The 20,962-nt window shown below is 58.2% G+C and overlaps 1 protein-coding gene across 11 annotated transcripts in view; it reads left to right on the top strand.

Annotated features, from left to right (window-relative positions):
- Positions 1 to 446: 446 nt before the first annotated feature.
- Positions 447 to 20,962, top strand: part of MEF2D (myocyte enhancer factor 2D) — a 100,849-nt gene continuing 80,333 nt past the window's right edge. For 2 of the 11 annotated variants that reach the window (XM_027667782.1, XM_027667779.1), the window contains exon 1: positions 18,916 to 19,058. The gene's annotated coding sequence lies outside the window, so the exon portion shown is untranslated. Of the gene's footprint in view, positions 661 to 18,563; positions 18,634 to 18,915; positions 19,059 to 20,263; positions 20,355 to 20,962 lie in introns of those variants that run through there. The other 9 variants (XM_027667790.1, XM_027667781.1, XM_027667784.1 and 6 more) reach the window with 9 other exon arrangements.

The raw sequence follows: 20,962 nt of genomic DNA, 5'->3' as shown, positions 1-20,962 counted from the left end.
CAGAAAGCTGCTGCCACGAGTCCTGATCCTGCCAGCTTGGGACTGCATGGCCTGGTGCAGCAGGTGCTGGGAGCTGGTGCTGGGTGATGAATGCTGGTTCTGAGTGGGGGGTGTTGGGTGCTGGTTCTGGGTGCTGAGTGTTGGGTACTGGTGCTGGACGATCGTGCTGGGTGCTGGTGCTGGTGCTGGGCAGGCCGGCTCGAAGGTAGAGCTCCCCCAGAGCCGCTGTCCCCGCTGTCACGTGCCGCAGCGATGCTAATCCCGTTTTGAAAGCCCGCGCCCCGCACTGCACCCGCTAATCCCCCTCAGTGCCACGGCTGCGGGGCTCGGCGCTGCCTCGGGGAGCCCCAGGGTGTCCCTGCCCTTGGGTCCCCTCCACAGGCACATCTGCCTGAGCCCACATCCTCTGCCTGCTCCTGCTCCAAGCCCCGAGGATGCTCAGGTGCTCCCTGCCCTGTGCAAACGGGTGCTGAGTCCTGGACATCCGCAAAACACACGTTGGATAGAGGCTGGGCCGTACCGGGTCAGGACATCTCAGCAGTCCCTGGAAGCGCCGTGCTGCCCAGGAGGAGGGAGGAATTCACCTACTTGGCCAACCTGGCTTGGGCACAGCCCTGGTCACTCAGCACGACGACCTTGGCGGCAGCACCGAGGAGGCAGGTGAGCGGCTCGAACCTGCCTGTGTCGGAGCCGGGGCCCCTCCCCAGGGGCAGCCGCCTTCCCGGCAGCGCCGGGGGCTCTGCACCGCGGCTCCCGCTGGGGTGGCCCAGGCTTCGTGCGCTGAGGAGTAATATTGTTGTTCCCTTCCGATGGCAGCAGCTTCCTCGTGGGAGAGGGGGAAAAAGCACAAACCGAACTGGGGAGAAAATAAGAGGGGAATGTTTGCCGACTGTCTGCTGTGTGTTGTTGCTGTTTGTTGTGTTTCTGCGGTTGCTTTGGCAACCGCGGGAAGATATGCCAGGCTGTAGCATGGCGGGTACCAGCGCGGCGTGCGAGAAGCCGGGGCTCCGCTCCCACAGGGCCAAGCTGCCGGCCCGGTGGCAGCCCTCGGTGGGGCTGGAGGGCTTCAGGCAGGGGATTGATGGAGTCACGTTTGTGCCCAGCTCAGCTGCTGCCCTCCTGAGCGAGCCTGTGGTGGGCACTTGCTTCGCACCGCATGGACCTGGCTCAGAGACGAGCAAAGGAAGAGTGACTGGAGGGTCCGATGGGTTATCTCTGCCATGGGGACAGCCGCCAGCCCCACTGTTCCCCAGGAGCCTGGGAGTGTCTGGGCTCATCCCCTCCCTTCTTGTCCAGAGGAAAGGGAGTGAAACAGCCGTGTCGTGGAGGGGCAGCTGCTGCCATGCAGCGCTTGCCAGAGGGGCGTCAGGAAATGCCGAGTGTGGGGGCACCTCTGTCTATCCAAGGAAGGAGCCATTCCTCTGGTACTGGAGCACCAAACTGTGGCCTAACACGGGCAGGGTCATGCTGCTTTCTGTCTCCTGTAGCTCCGTCTCCTGCTTTGTGGGGCAGAGGGGGCTGCTGCCTGCGTGGCAGTGGGGGATGGAGCCAGGATCCTGAGGGGCAGCGTGGGACTAGGGGGACCAGGGCAGAGGAGCCTGGCCGAGGAGGGGATGGGGCCAAGAGCAGCTCGGGGAGGATGGGGATGCTCCCAGAGCCACTCTCTCCCTCCTGCAGCCCCGGGAACAGTGAGAGCTGACATCCGTCAGAGCAGGAGTTGGTGTGCCCCGCGGCATCCCCAGGGCAGAGCAGTCAGGGGGTGGGTGAAGGCTTTGCCCCTGGGAGCCAGGAACATTCTGTGCAGCTCCAGAGATGCGTGTTAACTCTTTGGAGGCTGCAGCAGGAGAACTGAGCTCCTCGGGGATGTGGGCACCGTCCACCCAGAGCCTGCAGATCCCAGGGCTTGGATATTTAGATATTTCTGCAAACCAGTGGTTTGGGGGCTCTGCTGCTTCCTGTCCCACTTTGCACGAGAAGTGCCAGCGAGGAAAGGTTTCAGCCTGCTGCTGGTCAGAAGTGCCAATTTAATGAAATTATTTAACTGCCGCATCTCCAAATGGTGCTTTTTTAACTGAAAGGAGAGGCCTGATGAGGAATCCTGCCCTGAGCTGGAAGCTGACTCATTCTCCTCCCAGTCCTAGGGTCAGTGCTGGATTGCAAATAAACACACCAAATTCCCACTGCTGGGTTCTGGGAACGTGCTCCCGGCTCCGCGCGGAGGGCAGGGACCCAGGAAGAGGCTGAGTGTCCGCCTGCCTCCCACTGCATCCTCCCACCCTTGGAGGAAGGGGGGCTTTGGTGACACCTGGAGCTGTCTGGGGTGGGGGGAAACACCACTTTGCTCTGATGAGGGTCTGAAAAATCCCAAAGGGCAGAGATTTGCTGCCCTGTTCCCTCTTCCAAAAGGAGGCCCCAGCTCTGTGACATCCTTGCTGTGCCCACCAGGCGAGACCCAATTCCCATTTCTTTGCTTACAGCTCTGGTATCTCCATCCCCTCCTTGGCACATGACTTCCATCACAGGATCTCTGGGTGCAGCTTCAGCCCAAGCCCAGGTCTTGGGAGGAAAGGAAAACGGAAGCAATAAGAGGTTGGAGCTGGGACTTGAATCCGCATCCCAGGATGAAAGGGCAGCACTTTCCACCCCAAAAACTTCCCCACGCAGGGCTAAGCAGAAGCTGGAGCCAGCCTGAGTCACCCTGTGTGGCTGCTGCCGAGGCAGGAGTGACCTTGTGCTGCTGAGCCAGCGTGGGCTGGGGGCCGTGGCCCTGTCAGCTACGGAAGGGGAAGCTTTTGCTCAGCATGGATGCTCCAGGGGAAAGAATGAGCTCTGGGGCTGAAATTGCTGTCTGGAAGGGACTAGAGCAACGGGCACAAGGTCAGGGAAGGTCTGGGGTGTGCCCTGTCTCTGAGGGGAGAGCATCAGGGCCTGCTGGAGCAGGGAGCAGGGTTTGGGCACTCCTGACCTGCTGGCAGTGTGCTCTGGGACTTGATGAGCAGCATCTGTGAACCATGCTGTGACAGGACTCACTTTCCTGTGAAATCTCAGGGAAAAACAGATGAAACTCCCCTCTGCTCCTGCCATCCTGTCCTCAGCCTTGGGATCCTTCCAGCCTGGCGCTTGTGAATGTTTTCCCCCCATCAACTTCTTTCGCTTGAATCAGCGGACGTGACTCACCGGGAGGAAAGAAAGGGCTCGGATGAGCTGCTCCATCCGAGGCACTGGGGCCCTTCAGAGCACGGGACACCACAGGAGCAGCGTCCACATCCCCCTGGTTGTGAGGAGCCAAACTGTGGGCTAACATTCCCCTCGTCCCATCACTGTTCCCTCCCCGCGCCCAGCCCAGTGGGTGCAGCAGAGGGGGAACTGGTTGAGCCGGTGCACCCCGTCCTGTCAGAGAGGGGAGATTCCTCTGATGGGGGTTGACACTTGGGGGGCTGTGCTTTTGTCACTGGGGCGGCCACCACACCCCAAGGGGACCAGGTGCTGGGGACATGCATCGCCTTTCCCAAGGGACCTTCAGAGGGGAGCAGCAGGCAAAGCTCCTCTGTGGCAGGTCTGCGCTTTGGTGGGAGGGTGGAAGATGGGGAAACTGGCTCCGGGGGGGGGTTACTCCTCCTGGCACTGGGTTAGGGGAGCAGCCAGCCAGGGTGCCGAATCTTGGCTGGATTAGTTAAAGAGATCGAGCAGCTGAGGGATTAGGGAGTCAAGAGAGCCAGGCCACCTGCAGAGGGGAGGGGGGAAACCTATGGAGGAGAAGGATATGCCAGAGCTCTGGAGAGAGGTGTGCAAGGCCTGGGCTTTGGAGTGATTAGATAAGTGAATCAGGGCCTCGGAGCGATTAGAGAAAGAAATCAGGTTTTACACCAATTAGGTAAAGTCCCTGAGTGATTAGACACAGTGGTGGCTGCAAGCAGAGGTCTCCTGGCGGCCCATGGAACTGATAGGGCCGAGCATTGATTAAAGGAGCATCAGAGGCTGAGAGCAATTTGATAAGAAAACAAAACAGTGGATCAATTAGCCTGGGAAAGAGGAGAAGGCTGGGTGATAATGGGAATAGGGGCCAGTCAAACCAACCCCTACAGCTCCAAGCGTGGGACTGGTGGAGCAGAAGGGAAGGGGTGGAAGAGGGAAAATGGTCCCAGTGGGAGCCTCCAAGGGCTGCGGGCACCTGGGGCACTGGGCTAAGATTGGTGGGCTACTTCAATTTGGCCTTGGCACAGGTGAAATTACACTTGGCCTACAGGTTCATTTACTGTTGGCTGTGGCTGGTGTGAGCCCCACACAGCTCACTGTGGGCTGCAGCAGAGCATTTCCAGATGGCTGCTCCTCCAACCAAGAGAAGCAAAAAGTTCTATATTTCAGAGTCATGGATTCATGGAATGGTTTGGGCTGTAAGGGACCTTAGAGCTCATCAGGTTTCAACCCCTCTGCCATGGAGCAGGAACACTTTCCACTAGACCAGTTTGCTCCAAGCCCTGTCCAACCTGGCCTTGAACACTTCCAGGGATGAGGCAGCCACAGCTTCTCTGGGCAACCTGTGCCAGTGAATTGCAGAGAATTTCTTTTTATTGAGCAGGTTTTGCTCTGGGCTCACACCATTGCCCACCTGGAGCAAGTTTATCCACTGGGAAGGCAGTTACACCAGGATAACTCAGCCCTGCGCCCCGTCCCAGATGCTCTGGGAGCTTCTAGATATGGGTGCCAGACGAACAAGCAATTAAGTAACTCAACGGAGCCTTGAAATAATTAGACCAAGGAATGCAGTTCCGGCAGATGAGTTTAGTGAAGAAATGGGAGTGTTGGAGAGATGGAGATGAGAAGGGTGATCAGGTCTCGGCACAATTATCTAGAGAAAGTCTGCTCCAGACTGATTAGAGGAAGGGAAAAGAGCTTTCCGGGCAATTAGGTGAGGGAAATCAACTCTAGGCAGGAAGAAAATAGACTATGGAAGAGATTGGGGTGGGAGACAGCGAGTTATCTCTGCCCTCTGAGTTAGACAAGGGACCTTGATAAGGGCTTTCCGAGGCAGAGGCAGAAATGAGGATTAGAGGGATTAGGGTGTGCAGTGTGTGCCTGGTGCTGGGGTAGAGGGAGTGGGGACTGAGGTGGCAGGAGAAACTGAGCCCTGCACCTGGGGAATGGGAGGACTGAAATCCTGGGATTAGGGCTAACATGGTAAAACAGGGGTGCTGGCAGTCAGGATGGCTGTGGGTCGAAGTGGGGAAGGGAGCCAGGCACTATTTCCAACCCATCACATGGCAGGATGCTTCCTTAATCTGTAAAACGGGATTAATCCTTCGTGCCCAGCGGTGTTGAGAGCCGTCAGGGTCTTTCTGCACGACTGCCTTTGACTTTAGGACAGAGGAACCTGCAGGGTGGGAGCGTGTTCGGGGATGAGCACGGGGATGGCAGATCCCGGGATGCACTCCAGGATGTGCCTCATGGCACCTGGCGATCCCTGGCTGAGCCAGTGGGAATGGGCAGGCAGTGGGGCAAACTGGGGTGTCCCCAGCAGTGAGCTTTACCCTGGATTTTGGGGTGCTGAGCCACCATAAGAGAGGTGACAACCGCTGGCTGCAGCTCAAGGTCGTGCCGCAGGTCCAGCAGCAGCTGCAGCTGGAGAGTGCCGAATCCTTTGGGAACGGCTGCATTTGCTCTTTAATTAGCCTTGACGGCTGCTGGAGCAGATTTTGCTGGTCCTTTCCTCTCTGAGGTTGGCCCTGGCTTGAAGTCGCAGGGTTCGGTGAGGTCAGGTTCCTTCTTCCTTCCTTGCCTTTTTCTTTCCTTCAGTCCTTGCACACAAAAGGCAGTGGAGGGAGGGAGCAGCATCACCCAGGCACATGATGCTGACTCTGATGCTGCGGGAAGGGGAAGCTGTGGTTTGGCTGCCGGGTCATAGTTTGGCCTCTGGAAATGACCCTTTTGGAAAGGGAAGTGGTGTCTTGCCAAGCTCAGGGCAGGAACTCGGGCAGGGGCTTGGCAGCCCCCTGGGAGAGGCAGCAGCATTGGTGGTGGGCGGCTGGAGTGGGAGTGAGGGACCTTGTGAGCAGCGACCAAGGGCAACGGGGAAACAAACCCTGAGTTAACCCAAACACCTAGGCAGGTCATGGAGAGTTTTTAGATTTTAATTTTTTTAAAAAATTATCTTTTCTCATTTTCAGTTTACTGGTTTTTCCTCCCAATTTGCACATGTGAGATTTGGCCACAGCTCCCAGTGGCTGCTGGCAAGTGACAGAGAGCAGTGCTGGGGCCAGCCAGGGAAGGTCTCATGGACACTCGTCCCTCCTGGGCATCACAGTCCTGCTTTTCCCAGTGGGAGGGCAGCTCTGACATATCTCCTTCACCCCTTGGCCTCTGCTGAGCTTGCTGGGACAAGCCTGGTTTCTGTGGGGTGACAGCGTTATCTGGGACACAAGCAGAGGCAGGCTCCACTCCCGTTCCTGTTCCTTGGCTGGTGTGGATATCCTCAGGAGATAGCACAGTAAATTGTCCCCCTGGGACTCCATGTGGTTCACCTCCCTCTGACAGGATGGAAACGGGGCTTTATGGATGCTACAGCCCAGCAAAGCCCCAGAGGCATGCGGAGCATCCCTTGAGGCCCTACGGGTGTGTCCTCCTGCTAATGCTTAAACACTGCTTTTGTTTGAGCCCTAATGTGGATTTCAATGTTTTCATGGGGTTTTTTTTATTTTTTTTCCCCCTTTCGAATTCTGATGAAAAACGTATTTGGGGAAAATAGAAATATTTAGACATTTCCCTGACAGGTGGCAGAGCTGGAAGAGCTGTGGTGCATCACGTGTGCTGATGAAAGCTCAGCACAAAGAGTTGGGCTGGGGGATGCAGCGTCCTCAGCACCACGAGCCCCACAGGGTGGAATGGCTGTGCTCACCCCACAGGTCATTCCTCCTGCCAGCAGCCCAGCACCAAGTTGCCTTTGAAAGAAAATGGGTTTGAGCTGGATTTGGGGATGTTTTGGGGGGGGGGGGGGGTGTATGTATGTATATATAAAAGTAAAATTTTGGATATATAAAAATATTCATAGTATATTAAAATATACTATATAGCATATTAAAAACCACTATAGTAGGAGTTTTGTATTGAATAAGTAGTAGTATATGTATTAAAATATATATATCTTGCATTATATTGTGCATCTGTCAAGGCTGGAAAGGGCTTTGGTGTTTGTGGTCCATACCAGCCCCCCATTTTCCTGTCAGTGGATGTCTGGGCCAGATGTACCTCGAAAAGGCCAGTGAAAAGCCCACCTGCAGCCCCAGGATGCTGCAGGGACCTCGGGAGTGTCAGTGAGGGACAGAGCTACCCTCCTCCATGCTGATGGCTCTGGGATGAGCCCAGACCTCCCTTTCCAGGAGACAGAGAAATCCCCAGCCCTGAAACTTGCCTTCCCCACCCCATTTTTTCTCCTGCTCACACCCTCAGGCTTTGGTCTCGGGGACGTGTCAGCCCTGAACAGAGAGCGGCCACCGCACCCTGCACTGGGGAGGGAACAGTTCCCATCCTGTGCCCCACTCCCTTCATCCCAGCCCCTCAGGCTTCACCCATCGCTCTGCGTCATTCCAAGGGGGTACAGGGCCTCCTTTCTCACCTAGCAGGGCTGTGCCTTCCCAGGGCTGATCTCTGACCCACCACTCTCCCCACTGGGTCCCCACTACGTGAGCTCCCTGGATGTGGATGCCACGTGCACATGGCATCTCTGCAGCACTGTGTGTTTGGGGCTGCTGACCTGCTTCCTGGGGAGAGAGAGGGGCTGGAGGTCATAGAATCATGGAATCATGGAATGGTTTGGTGCTGGCAGGAAGGCCCTTAAAGCTCTTCTCATTCCAAGCCTCTGCCATGGGCAGGGACACCTTCCACTAGACCAGGTTGCTCCAAAACCTGTCCAACCTCGCCTTGGACACTTCCAGGGATGGGGCAGCCACAGCTTCTCTGGACCAGCTGTGCCAGGGCCTCACCAACCTCATTGTAAAAGACTTCTTCCTTTTATCAAATCTAAATCAACCTCTGTTAGTTTAAAAACATTCCCCCTTGTACTATCTGGCCTTTTACTTGGATCTAGGAAGAGGAGCTCGAGGCCCCTGTGCCCAGAGACCTTGCAAAGACATTTTCCTGCTCAAATTTCAGGGAATTTCTCTGCAGAGCTGTTCTGTTGCTCCCTCCCTTCCCTCCCTTTTCTAACTTGTTGCTGGGGTGGGGGAAATAAATACATTTAAAGAGTTTTGTGGCTGCAAAACCTCTGGATTACACACAGGTTTGGAACTGCCAGGGTGGGGAGATCTCGGGGCAGGGCTATTGGCAGTGTCTCTGGCCTCAGCCCCTGCCTGGTGGGAAAAACGAGGCAGCTGTTCCTAAACCACCTGAAAACCACCTCGGCATCCTCGTGTCCCTTTGGGAGATGACCCAGAGTGTGGTTTTGCCCCACAGCCATGTCTGTTCTGCCTCAGCCACCCTTGGTCTGGATGGACCCTGCAGTGGTGTGAGGGACTGGAGAGCTGGACAGACCCAGAGGGGACAGGAAGACTGGAGAGGGGAGGTGGTAAGAGCATGGGATGGGGTGTGTAGGTTGTCTGTCTTCCCTGTTAGTGGGTCAGGCCTGCATGGAGCACACGCGTCCTTGGGCCGTGCAGACATCGAGGTGTTGAGGCAGCGTCGGCCCCTGGGCCAGGGTGGCCATGGCAGGGGAGCACTGCAATGGTGGTTTTCTCAACTATTGGTGCTGGTTTGGGGGTCGGGGAGTGGCGTGGGGGCCGTGGGGTGGTGGGAGCACTGGGGCTGGCCACCCCTCCCCGCAGCCCCCGCGCATCCCAGCTCCATCGTCAGCCTGACCCCTGATTACACTCCGCAGGCTCTGCATCGCTGCCGTTGCCCCAGCAACGTGTCGTCACCACAGCAACCGTGACAACCTTATGTTCATTAATTTAAAAAGGTTCACAGTGTAACAAATGAAATAGTTATAAGCTTGTCAGGGTGTTAAGGAGCAGGGGCTGACAACTCGCCCCCCTACCTGTGCTGCTGGAGCAGCCCTGCTCTGCCATGAGGTCCCAACCCCAGGCCCGGCTTCATCCCATCCTTGAGTGTGGCAACTCCTTCAGGCCAGTCCTTGGAGCATCCTGGCAGTGTGGCATCTCTCGGTACCTCCCTGGGGATGACATGGGGCCAGACACAGGCAGGGGGGCTGATGCAGAGGTGGCTGTGGGGGATTCAGATCAAAGATGCTTCCCTTGGGGCATTCCAACTGGAGTGTGGCTGTTGTCTGTGATGGAGTCAAGGTGATCCCACCATCCTTCCCTGAGGTCAGTATGGGATCTCACACAGAGGATAATTACTTTCATGCAACCTGTAGCACCTCAGAATCTGCACCATTAAAATTGATATCTTTACTTTGTACCTAATATGGTTGAGAGGGGGAGGACGAACAGATTAAATACATAACTATACACCTATATTCCTTAGGAAACCTGGGCACATCACAGATACCCTGGATATCTGGTGGCAGTCAATTCTAGCTGGCTGAGCCCAGCACCTGGGGCAAATCAACGTTTCCCTTGAAGTCCTGGGCCAGGTTGCTGACAGGTACGAAAAGGTGTTGGAAAGATGAAGGTGCCTGGGCAGTGGATGCCAGTTGAGGATTTGGCTTGTACTTTATTATGTACCATTTTGCTGAAATCTCAGTGGATTTCAAGTTGACCAAACCCCTTTAATCTCAAATAAAGGCCATTCTCTGCCTTTTTGTAAGTGGAAACATGAAAGGAACCGTTTAAAAAAGAAATCTCCTGCCACTGTGATTCTGCTTGGTGAGATGAGAATAAGGTCACTTTTCAGCAAGAAAAGTGGCCGTTTTAGCTAAAACTAAAACTAGTGAATTCTGGGCCACATCCATTCCTGGTAGAAGCCAGCACTTGGATTGCACTCTTTTTTGCTGGCTGGGACTCAGCATTCCCCAGCTCCAACACGGTCCCTTTTGCCAGCCTAGTGTTGTTCTGGGGATGGGGTTTGTCCCTCATTTTGGCCCCTGAGCCGCTCCCCCTCCTGTGCAAGAGGTGGTTACAGCTCACCCACCAGCTCCAAAGCCCAGCCCTGCTCCCTCCATCCCTGTGGCCATCCCTGCAGGCAATGCAATGCAGGCTGGAGCTGATGTTGGAGGATTCGTGTGGTGATGGGGGAGATGGCAGCTGTCATGGCCCTGCTCTCTGCCCTGTGCTCTGGGAAGGGAAATCTAGTGAGGACCCTGGGTGCTCATCTCCTTGCCTTCAAGAGATCCTTCAAAATCTTTCTCAATAATTAAACAAGCAAGGCCTAAAAATAGCACCAAGATCTACTATATGTGGCAGGATAATTTAAGGGGAGAGCAGGGAACAAAATGTCCTCAGTGCCCCAACCTTCCCCCTGATGCCTTGGTGGGCTCCAGCTGGGCACAGGGAGGCTGCTGGGTGTCAGGAGCAAGGGTCTGGTGGCAGGTGGCCGGGATGCCTTTCAAAGCCGCCCGGTTTGGGGATGTTTCATTCCCTGGAAGAGGCTTTTTGGCAGCTTCTTATGCTATGGTGGGTTTTGGAAGGGCATGGCAGCCTCAGCTGGGGGTCCCAGGCTGCAGCGAAGAAGGCACATGTTTGGGCACCCAAAACTTTGACTTGGAGGCATGTCCTCCATTCTGGACAGTGGGCACCCCAGATCTACCCCAAAATAAGATGGTGGCACAGTTGACTCCCAGCCCACAGTGCAGAAGCTGCCAAGTACGTCAGCCCAGGAACAGCATTCCCAGGCACGGCAGCTGGAGCCTTAAATCCCTGCTCTCCTGAGTTCTCACCTATCTCCAAAGCTCCCAGCATGGAAGCAGGGCTGTGGTGGAGTAGATAAACCCATGGTCTGGAAGGGGCTATTGGAGCCTCTGCTCGTAGGAGAGGGGAGGCCCTGGGCTGGGGAGGCTTGGCCCTGGGGGCCTGGCTGAGATTTGGGGCTGTGCCCCCCGGTCCTTGGACAGTGCTTGTGCTGCTCTGACCTGTGTGCAAAGCAAAACAGGACTCGGTGTCAGCAGTGCCAGGGCACCATGGTGTGTGAAACAGGGCTGCCACCACCACACTGAGAGTCAGTGAGGATCCCGACTGGGAGCCAGCAGAGACAGCCAGGATGTTACAGCAGGATTTGCTGGGATGTTGTGCCAGGGTTAGCCAGGATGCTGCACCAGGGTTAGTTGTGATGCCATGGCAGGGTTTCTTGGGATGGTGTTTTAGGGTTAGCTGGGATGCCATGGCATGGTTATTTGGGATGCCATGGTAGGGTTAGCCGGGATGCTGTGGCAGGGTTCTCTGGGATGCTGCACCAGGCATGCTGTGACCTTGCAGAAAGCTCTTCTTGCAGCATAGAGTCCACATGGAAAGGGAGCAGGGCTGAACCCTGGGGGACACCTGGAAAGAGGAGAAGAGGAATGGATTAGGAATGAATGGAAGCCTCAGGGACAGAGCAGGGAGGGGAACCACTGTGCTGCCTCTCAGTCCCCTTTTGGGGCACCCCATGACCTGCCCACTCCCCAGAACAGGGTACCCAGCCCAGCCTCCCCAAAATCCTCGCAGCAAAAGGCAAACAGCTCAGCCGTGCGTTGCATAACCAGGAAAAAAGGCGTCCTCAGAGCCGAGTGGCTGCCGGCCAACGTTTGGCATTAAAGTGGAGCAGAGGATACCGGGAGGGGAGCGTGGATTAGGCGGGGAGGAGACGGGATCAAGTGAGCAGCGAGGGCAGCCTGGCCGCAGCCTCACGGAGGGTCACGCTCCCCAGGGCCGTGGCCAGGAGGGCTCCAGCCTCCCTTTGTGGGCAGAGCAGGGTGGCACACAGCCGGATCTGCGGTGCAGAGCCCCAGGCACCTCCCATCCCAGCCAAGGTTGGGTCGGGCCCACGGCAGCAAGGCTGCCTTGACTCACAGGTGATAAGGACCTCACCCAGGAGAGGCTTTTTGTGTGCACTGGGCTCAGTTCGTGCAGGTTTAACTGGCTGAGCAATGGGGAGGCGCTGGGCCCTTTCATTAGGGCCAGGTGTGCATGCAGGAATCATAGATAGTGTCTCGAGGATGAGGGGATGAAGATGCTCATGCTCAGCACTGAAGTTCTGGCTGCAGAAACCCAGGTCTTTGCTTTCTCCAGGCTGCAGTGTGGAGCTGCTCTGGATCTCGCACTGATTCAGCAAGACGTGAAGGCTTGTAACTTTTGGGAGTTCCTGGAAATTGGGCTGCTCCCAGTCAGCAGTTACTCCTACACATGGAGGAGATGCACTTCCTTGGGGAGCTGCTGAAGCTCTACCCGCCGGCTGCCGCAGCCACCACCTGCACCAGAATGGGGAGAGCGGAGCTGCAGTTCTCTGCTTGGGAAGAAAAAGGAGAGATCAGGTTAATTTGAAATTGCAAGGTGCTCCAAAGTGTTCCCAGTCTCCATTAGCTGATAAGCTTCATGCTGGGCTTAACCCTCTGAGGTGCTAAAAGACGCCTCCCTGGCTGATAAACCCCCAGCAGAAGGAGATGGGGGGGGGCAGGTGTCTGCTGTGCCTGATCTGCCCCAGGCACTGCTGCTGTCCCAGCTGGAAACCTCCAACACAGACCAGCAAAGCTGCCACCAGCTTGGGCTGAGCTAAACCCCAGCTGGGTTTGCTGCCTGCAGAATCACAGAATTACAGGCTCATTTGGGTTGGAAGAGACCTTAAAGCTCATCTCGTTCCACTCCCTGTCCCGCTTCCACTAGACCAGATTGCTCCAAGCCTTGTTCAACCTGGCTTTGAACACTTGCAGGGATGGGGCAGCCACAGCTTCTCTGGGTAATCTGTGCCAGGGCCTCACCTCCCTTATAGGCAAGAATTTCTTCCCAATATCTCATCCTCTGGACTTGCTCCAGCAGCTCCACATCCTTCCTATGCGGGGAACCCCAAAGCTGGAGGTAGCACTGCAGGTGGGGTCTCACCAGAGCCGAGCAGAGGGGCAGAATTCCCCCCTCACCTGCTGCCCATGCTGTGGGGATGAGCACGGGAGAGCACTGGTTTTCTGGGCTGCCAGCTTGTGTTGCCAGGTCACATAGAGCTTCTCATCCCCCAACAGCTCCAAGTCCTTCTCTTTTGGACATTTCCCACCAGGGCTTGGCCACAGTGGTTAGCCCATGGAGCATAAACCACGGTGAGCAGGTCCCACACAGTCTGTGCCACAGAGGGGTGGAGGCAGCAGCTTGCTGGGAGTGATGGCAAAAAGTCCTAGACCAGTGGCCAGGTCAAGGCTGCACTGATGCTTTGCAACAGCAGGGGGTCCTCCCCCACCCCCCACAATTTATCAGCTGATCTCCAGGCTGGTCCAAGCCCTGCAGCCCTGGTAGCCCATGCAAGAAGTGGCCCCCACTGAAGGTGGCTGCCTTCTGCAACTTGAGTTTTTTAATTTTTTTTCCCCTCTCTCGTGGTGGCTCCTGTTTGAGGGCTCACCATGATGGTTCCCACTCGCCTATCTGTCTGCCTTTGGAAGCTGAGCATTCCACAGGCTGGGTGCAAATGGAGCAGTGCCAGTGGCACGGGGCAGGGGCTGGGGATGCTCCAGGGGAGGAGGTTCAGGGCTGCATTTTGTGCCCTGAGGAGCTGAAAGGCATCATGTTTGTACTCAGATTTGCATCAGAATCAGGGTCAGAGCCAGGAATCTCTGCCCCCCAAGAGCCTTGTGGTGCCAGCGCTCATGGCATGCTGCCCAGGCTTCCCGGCCTTGGGTCCAGGATCAGGGCGAATCCCATTTTAAGGCAAAAGGTTATGGGCGGGAAGGAAGTAATCACAAAGCAAACACCACAGCCTTCTCCAGCCACACATGGCTCTGGCACAATAAATAGAAGGGAAGGGACAAAAATAGCCCCCCGGGTTGCGGTGTGGTCACAGAGGGGAGGTAGGGCTGTGCTTTGGGGCGGGGGGTGCTCTCCTACCCACCCTGACACCCTGAGTCATGGGGAAGGGGATGTCCTGCAGAGCTGGGGCTGTCAGACAATGTCCCAGAGCAGAAATGATGAGTGGGCTTCAGGGAAGGTTCCTGAGCCCTTGCAAAACTCACTGCACCCCACATCTGAGCCCTTGGAAAACTCGCTGCATCCCACGCCCTGGCAGAGCTCTGGCGCTTTCCCCTGCGTGCAAACCCCGTTCCCAGCCCCAGGACCCAGCCAAGCTGCACCGTAATTCGGGCAGAGGCAAAGCCCAGATGTAAAGGCACAAGGACTGGCTGGGGGCCCGACAGCCGGGAAAAAAACTCAGGAGTCTGGCTCTGGCTTTGGGAGCAGGGTCGGGGAGCTCACACATCTAAAGCAAGCTGTCTTCCCTGGCCACCAGAGCTGCTGATCCCCATTTGGGGTGGGTTTGGAGCACGGCAGGGAGGGAAGGAGGATGAGAGCACGGACCTGGAAGCAAAATGTGTTCATGCTCCTGTGCAAACCTTGCGACGGGAGAGGAAAAAAAACCCTCATCTCCCCCCAGCCTGCGCCGCTTCCTCCCAGGGTGAGGTGGGAAACACCTCCCGGCAGCACCAGCACCCCGGGGCCGTTTGGGTGGGGGGGTTCACCGGGGCAGCCCCCACCCACCCCCGCCGGGCTCCCGCGCCCCCTCCCCACGCGGCCCCGCTTGTTGGGGTGCGCAGCTGGAGCCCTCCCAGGGCCCTGCCGCTTTAACCTGCCTCTCCCACGTGCTGTCTGGTTGTGCTGGAGACGGTGACGCAGGCAGGACGTCAATGGACGCTGTGGGAGAATTTAGACTTGGAGAGGAAGGGGGGGACAGGGAGGAAAGGGAGCGTTTGCAGGAGCGGGGGGCCGGCGGGGGTGCACGGCCGGGGCAAGGAGGGACCCCACACCCAGCCTTGCAGGGTCACCCGGGAACAGCGCCGGCGGCTTTGCTCCGTGCAGTGTTCCCCCCCTCCCTGCCCCGGGCATATGCTGGGGCCTTCGCCAGCTGCGAGGGCAAATAATCCTCCTCCCGCGCCCGAGCCGGGGTGGGCGGCGGGGGGGGGGAGGTGCTGGGGGGGCCACGTGAAGGCGATGCTTCCTCCCCGCTCGCACGGCCCCCCCGTCTCATCACCACACGTGTGCCACCCTTGTCCTCCTGCGGGTCGGGCGTGCAGCTGGTGTGCTGCGCTGTGCCCTGGGCAAGTCACCCCGGCACGGGCACGGGGGTCACGGGAGCCGCAGCGACAGGGCTGGCAGGGACCCTGAGGGTCACCGGGGCTGTCCCTCGGCTCGGGGCTGGAGAGTTGGGATTGATCCTGTGAGTGTATCTTTCTGCACAGCTCTGCTCCTCTCCCCGCCCCCAAAGACGGGCTGTGTGACCACCAAGGGTATCACCCCCCCTACCCCAGGCCAGGGTCCAGCTCATGTGGGGCTGACAGGACCCCCATCCCCTCTCTCACTTTCAGCTCTGCATCCCAAGGGCATCAGCATTGACAGGGACGAGCTGGCAGTGGCACTTCTACGCCAGCAAGTGATGAGATGAGCCACGAACTGTTTCCTCCCTGCATCCAACTCCGATCTTTAAGAGCCAAACTGGTCTCCCCGAAACTGGCATGGGAGTCTGCTCCTGCTTGGCTCAGAAGGAGGAATGGCAGCAAGGAGAGACAGAAAGTCGCAGCAAGGAGGGTGGAAATGCTGCTCCATGCACAGGACACTGCTCTCGGCCTCCTGGCTTTGCCCCGCACGCCGCTCCTGTCCCTGCGCTCAGTGTGGGAGAGGAACAAATGTTTTTCCCACTTTAGGTTTTTGGGTGTCTTTTATGGTTTTATTTTAATAGCCTGAGCGTGTAGGTGGCTGCATATCTCAGAAGACCCAGGAGTCCTGCCTTCTTCACGCTGGCATAGGGCAAGGGAAAGCAGTTTCCACTGTCAAGAGGCTGCGTACCAGCTGTACGGAGCAGCAGCCTGGTGTGGGAAGGGAGTTACTCAGCATTCAGTTCCCAAGAGACCAAAAAAAAAAAAACCTAGCTCGAACTGACTTTCCAAAATACTTTGAGGTTCATAGTAATGTTCTTGTCTTTGTCTCATAAATATCCTGGGTTGGATCCTTCCCTCATTTCCATCCCGTAACTCATGGAGAGGCACCAGAGTGTGGCTGCTGCGCGTTATTCTATTTTTATTTTTTATTTCTTTGGATACATGATCTCAGTTGATTGGAAAACAAACCCCAGAAAATCCTTGAGGAGAGACTGCAAACAGCTCTTGGTGAGATGACTAATCCCATCTCTATCTAAACCAACAGCGTGCTAAAAATAACCCTATTTCTAACAATAAATATAATAAAATAACTAACTGACAACAAACAGCCCCAAAAAGCCAAACGCACTGAAAAGTCCACTAGAAATATGTATCGGGATGGAGGAAGGAGCCAGCAGAAAACTGTGTCAGTGAGTCAGAGGGGTGGTGGAGGCTGAGGTGCCCGTGCCACCGGTGATGCTTGGTCAGATCCGGCCTCTCTGTCAGGACCGTCTTTACCTCTCACCCTAATGGAGATATTTGTGCCTTTGTTTTGTTTGCTCCAGATCAATGTGGGGAAGGTGCAGAGGCACCAGATCGTGAGGAAGCTCAGCCCAGAGTCACCATCCTGGCCCTCAGCACCTGCTGTCCCACTGAGAGCCCTCGAGCGGGACCCCCTCCCCCAGCTTCGGGCTGCAGGTCCATCACCCCCCAGCCTGCTCCCTGCCCACCAGCCTCCCTGGCCCTGCGCTCACCACACACCTTGAATGTCGGATAATTTTCCACCTACTTTCCACGCACCAGGTGCCTCCCACACCCAGCGTGTTGCAAAACAACCCCCTCAGCTGAGTCACTGGCATCAGGGAACCTCTTCCTGCCCTCCCGGCCTGGGATGGGGCTCAGGGCAGAGCCAGCCATGACGAAGAGTCCCTATGGGAGTACACCCCAGCCCCATCCTGTGTCACCCCAGGCCTTTGGGGAGGGAACTGGGTGTTTTGGGCTTGTGCAGTGCCCTGTGCCGTGGGGGCTTGTGCAAGGAGACCATGTGATGCTGTGTTAATGGCTATGGGCATTGTCTGGGTGAAAATGCAGTGACTCTGCCCCCATCCCCAGCAGCTCCTCTGCATCTGGTTTTGTGCTCCAAGGACATTGGGAGTGCCTGTATTCCCAGTGCTCCAGCTGAATGTGACCCAAAAGGACTCAGACATCCTTGTCATTGGTCCCCAGTCCCCCTTGTGCTGGGACAGTGGCCTTGTATGTGATAGAGTCATCACTTGGTATCCCTGACTTATGGGGCACTGGAGTCCCACTGGACTGGTGTTGGGCTCCTTGCTGCTGGTATCAGAAGGTGGGCTGCATTCCACTGGTCAGGGGGACCCGTGAAACATCTCCTGTGGAGGCTCTAACCCCTGGCACAAGCTTTTTTCCAGCGGGAGCAGTCCCACACCAGCCTCATTTTTATTTTTACTGCTTTGTGCAGCACGTGGGAGCCCGCCCAGGCCTGCCATGCCACGTGTGCCCTGGGAAAGGAAAGCCTGTGCCCCATGCTGAGCCCCAGCTGTGCCATACAGCACTTCTCTGGCATTCCCGGTGGTGGGAGAACTCATCCAGTGGGAACACCAGCTCCTGCTGTGCCCCTTGTTGTGGACCTGGGGTGCAGGCAGGAGGTCTGCAGCTCGCCAGCCATCAGCTCCATCCGCACCCCCAGCCCCGAGGCTGCTGGTGCCCACTGCCAGCACTGTCCTGAGGCTGTGGATGCACAGCACCAGACATAGCAGCAAGACAGGGACAGCACCCCCTAAAAACCAGAGTCCTGCCCCAATCCACAGCCCCAAACTGTCCTGGCATGGAGGTGGGAGTCACTGTTTGACCTTATGGATTTCTTTAGGGCAGCACAAAGCAATTTATCCAGGTTGCAGCTACTGGAGGAGCAGGGAATGTAGTGTCCCGACTTGTAGCAAGGCCTGGGAGCTGTGGCCCTGCCACCAAGGAGCACATGGAGCCATCCCAGTGATGGTGCCAAGTGCTTGGCTGAGGCCATGGCACTGCAGGAAGGGCCAGGGCAGGGCTGGGAGCCCCAGGAGGGCTGGGAGCCCCCGGAGTCCTGTGCAGTGGGGATACCAGAGGCAGGAGCAGCCCCTGGCCTGTGTCAGGGCACAACGGGCAGGGTCATACCCACGAGGGGTCTGTGCTGGTGCCGGACACTGAACCGGGACCTTCCACTGCCTCTGAGTCCCAGATCCAGCATCCTGGCAGCAGAACTAGGACCTCCACGGGCAGCTGATGTCCTCCGTGTGACTTTCGGGACACTCTGACCCCAGAGACCCACTGCTCTGAGCATGACACGCTATGGAAGCAGGGGCAGAACCCACTGTCCCCCCACCACCCCGGGGCAGCTGCCTCGGCCGCGGGGATGGGCTGGACCCCCCTTGCCCACCGACACGGGGGGGGACCACCCCAGACCCTGCGGGGAAGAGAGGGGAGGTCCCGGCTCTGCCCCCCCCTTGGCCTCGGTCCCCTCCCGGTCCCCTCCCGGTCGCCCCCCCCGCCGCGGCCATTGGCCGCCCGCGCCGCCGCCGCCGCCCCTGACGCTGGGCCGGGCCCGGCCATGGTCGCTCCCCGCCGGCTCCGCCGCAGCCCCGGCAGCGGCCGGTCCGCGCCCCGCTCAGGTGGGTCCTTCTCGCTCTTCTTCGCCGATTTGGTTTGTTTATTTTTTTGTTTCCTTTTTTTTAATTGTTCTTTTAATTTTTTTTATTTTTTTTTTTTTTTAACGTTTCGCGATTCTGGCGCTACTTCCGAGAACGCCTCCCTCCCTTCCTCTCCTCGGGCAGCCTTCGGGGGAGGGGGGGCGCCTGTCGGTGTTTGGGGTGGGGGGAAGCGGAGAGACCCCCCCGACCGCCGCGCGGTGCCGCCCCGAGGCGGCGGGGATGGGCGGGGGCGGCGGCGGCAGCGGCACATCCTCCCCCCGCGCCCCCCTCCTGCCTCCTCCCCCTGCCGCTTCAAAACAAACCGTCACCAAAATGGTGCAGAGGTGAAGGAGGGAGCGGGAGGAAGGGGAAGAGGTGGCGGCTCGGCCCGGGCGCTGCGGGGACAGGTGAGGGGGGTGCGGGACACGGGGCGGGGGGTGGGGGGCGCGGGGGATGGTGCAGGACACGGCGGGATGCGGGACGCGGGGGGATGCGGTGGCCGGGTGCGACGCGCCGGGATGGTCCCGCTGGGTGCTGCCGATGGGGCGGGGGCGGCACTGGGGGTACTCACCCCGCTCCGGGGCGGTGGGCTGCGTCCCCGTGGGACATCCATGCCCACGAACCCACCCGCGACACCGCGGCCACCCCCGAGTGGGACCCGCCGCGGCCTGGCAGGACCCGGAGAGAAGCAGGGCCCAGCGGCTTTCGGGGGCTGGGGGCTGCCTTCCCGTGGGATGATGGCACGGAGGGGCTGTGGCGGGACCCGCCGGTGAGGCTCGAGGTGCCGGTGTGGGCTGCGGTTTGATTGGCAAGAGCAGATTTTGGGAGAGCCGGCGGTAAATCGAGTCCGGGAGCGTCCATGCCTTGGCCGAGCGCCGGCTCCGGAGCCCGACAGCTGGGATTGTTTGTGCGGGGGGGGTCAGTGCCGCGGCTCCATCCCACAGCGGCCGGAGCGGGGTGCTGTGGTGGGGGGCAAACCCCCGCGGCCACCCCGGGGCGGCGAAAGCTTCCTTGGCTCGGCGGTGCGAGGGGCCAGCGGTGCCGGGGTGGGATGCAGTGACAGGGCGTCCGGCATCTGCGGCTGTTCGGTATCCCTGACGCCTGCCTGCCCGTGCCTTATCCCTTTCCTGCAGTTCCCAAACCTCTTTGGCTTTGTCATTGGCTTTTATTTTTTTATTTATTTTCCTCCCCCCCTCCCCCCGCCTTGCGCAGGAGAGCAGCACACCGTCAGCGAGACACACGTGTGTGCTTGCTTCCCTCTTCCCCCCAGGAGCCCCATGGCACCCCTGGCTCTGCATGGCCACCAGCTGAGCTGACCCCCCCACCCCCCTTCTTGTCCTCCCCGGCTGTCGGAGCTGCCACAGGGTTTTGGCCGGTGACTCCCTGCTGCGAGGGGAGGGGTCCGGGCAGGCACACAGACACTGGTGCTGGTGCAAATTCCCCTGGCACTTTGGCTCAGCGCCTCTGTCTGTCTGCCTGCCTTCCAGGGAAGGCCTGATCTTGCCCCTCCAAAGCCCTTTCTCTCACAGTGCCTGTGGCCACATGTGGGTTTTCGGGCTGGCTCTGCTCCACCAAGGTGAGTGTTCTCAAAGCACTGTCCCAGGACAGCCAGCCTGAATCTTCACTGCTGACAGGGACAGGGCTTTGCCAACCTCAGTGCGATGGGGATGCTCACCAGGCGAGGCTGCGGGTTTTGGGTGTAGGTAAGTGTTATTCTGGGTATGTTCTTCCCTTCCCTGAGCCAATTTGGTGCTGGTGGCCCTGGCCTGGGAGTGCTGGGGCTGCTCGTGTCCCTTGGTAACTCAAAGCAAGCTGCCTGCCCTGCCCTCGGGATTGCTGTCATGGGCTCCTGAAGGTCATAGACCTCTGGACGGGCCTCATGGCTTCTCCTTTCCTCCCCCACCACCTTGTCCTTCAGCCCCTGCAGTTGTCGTGGCTTTGCCAGGCTGAGGCATCCACACTTGTGCTGGCTCGGAGCAGGTGGCTGATGTCCTCGCAGCAGTGGGGCCGCTGCTCGGGTTTCGCCAGTGCCTCTGCCACGGCAGGGATTTAACATGCTCGTGTTGAAGGGGCATTAGCTCCTGTGTCAGGTGGCTTGGTGCTTCCCCTCCTGCCCCGGCTCTCCCCAGGGCACAAAGCGGCTCGGGGGCTCCTTGGGCTGAGTGGTCACATCCGTGCACGTGCTCGGTCCTGCTGGGGGGCTCTGGGAACCTTGGGAAGTGACAGCTTTGTCAGACAGTGACCTTGGGCATGTCCCTGTGCTTCCCCATGCTTTGGTGTTGCTCTCGGAGGGGGGGGATGGTTAATGGGT

Source organism: Corapipo altera, unplaced genomic scaffold, assembly GCF_003945725.1.
Source record: "Corapipo altera isolate COAL_440 unplaced genomic scaffold, ASM394572v1 106, whole genome shotgun sequence".
In the NCBI taxonomy this organism is placed as follows: Eukaryota; Metazoa; Chordata; class Aves; order Passeriformes; family Pipridae; genus Corapipo; species Corapipo altera.
The sequence above is the reverse complement of the archived record's forward strand: the minus strand, read 5'-3'. Positions and strand labels throughout refer to the sequence as shown.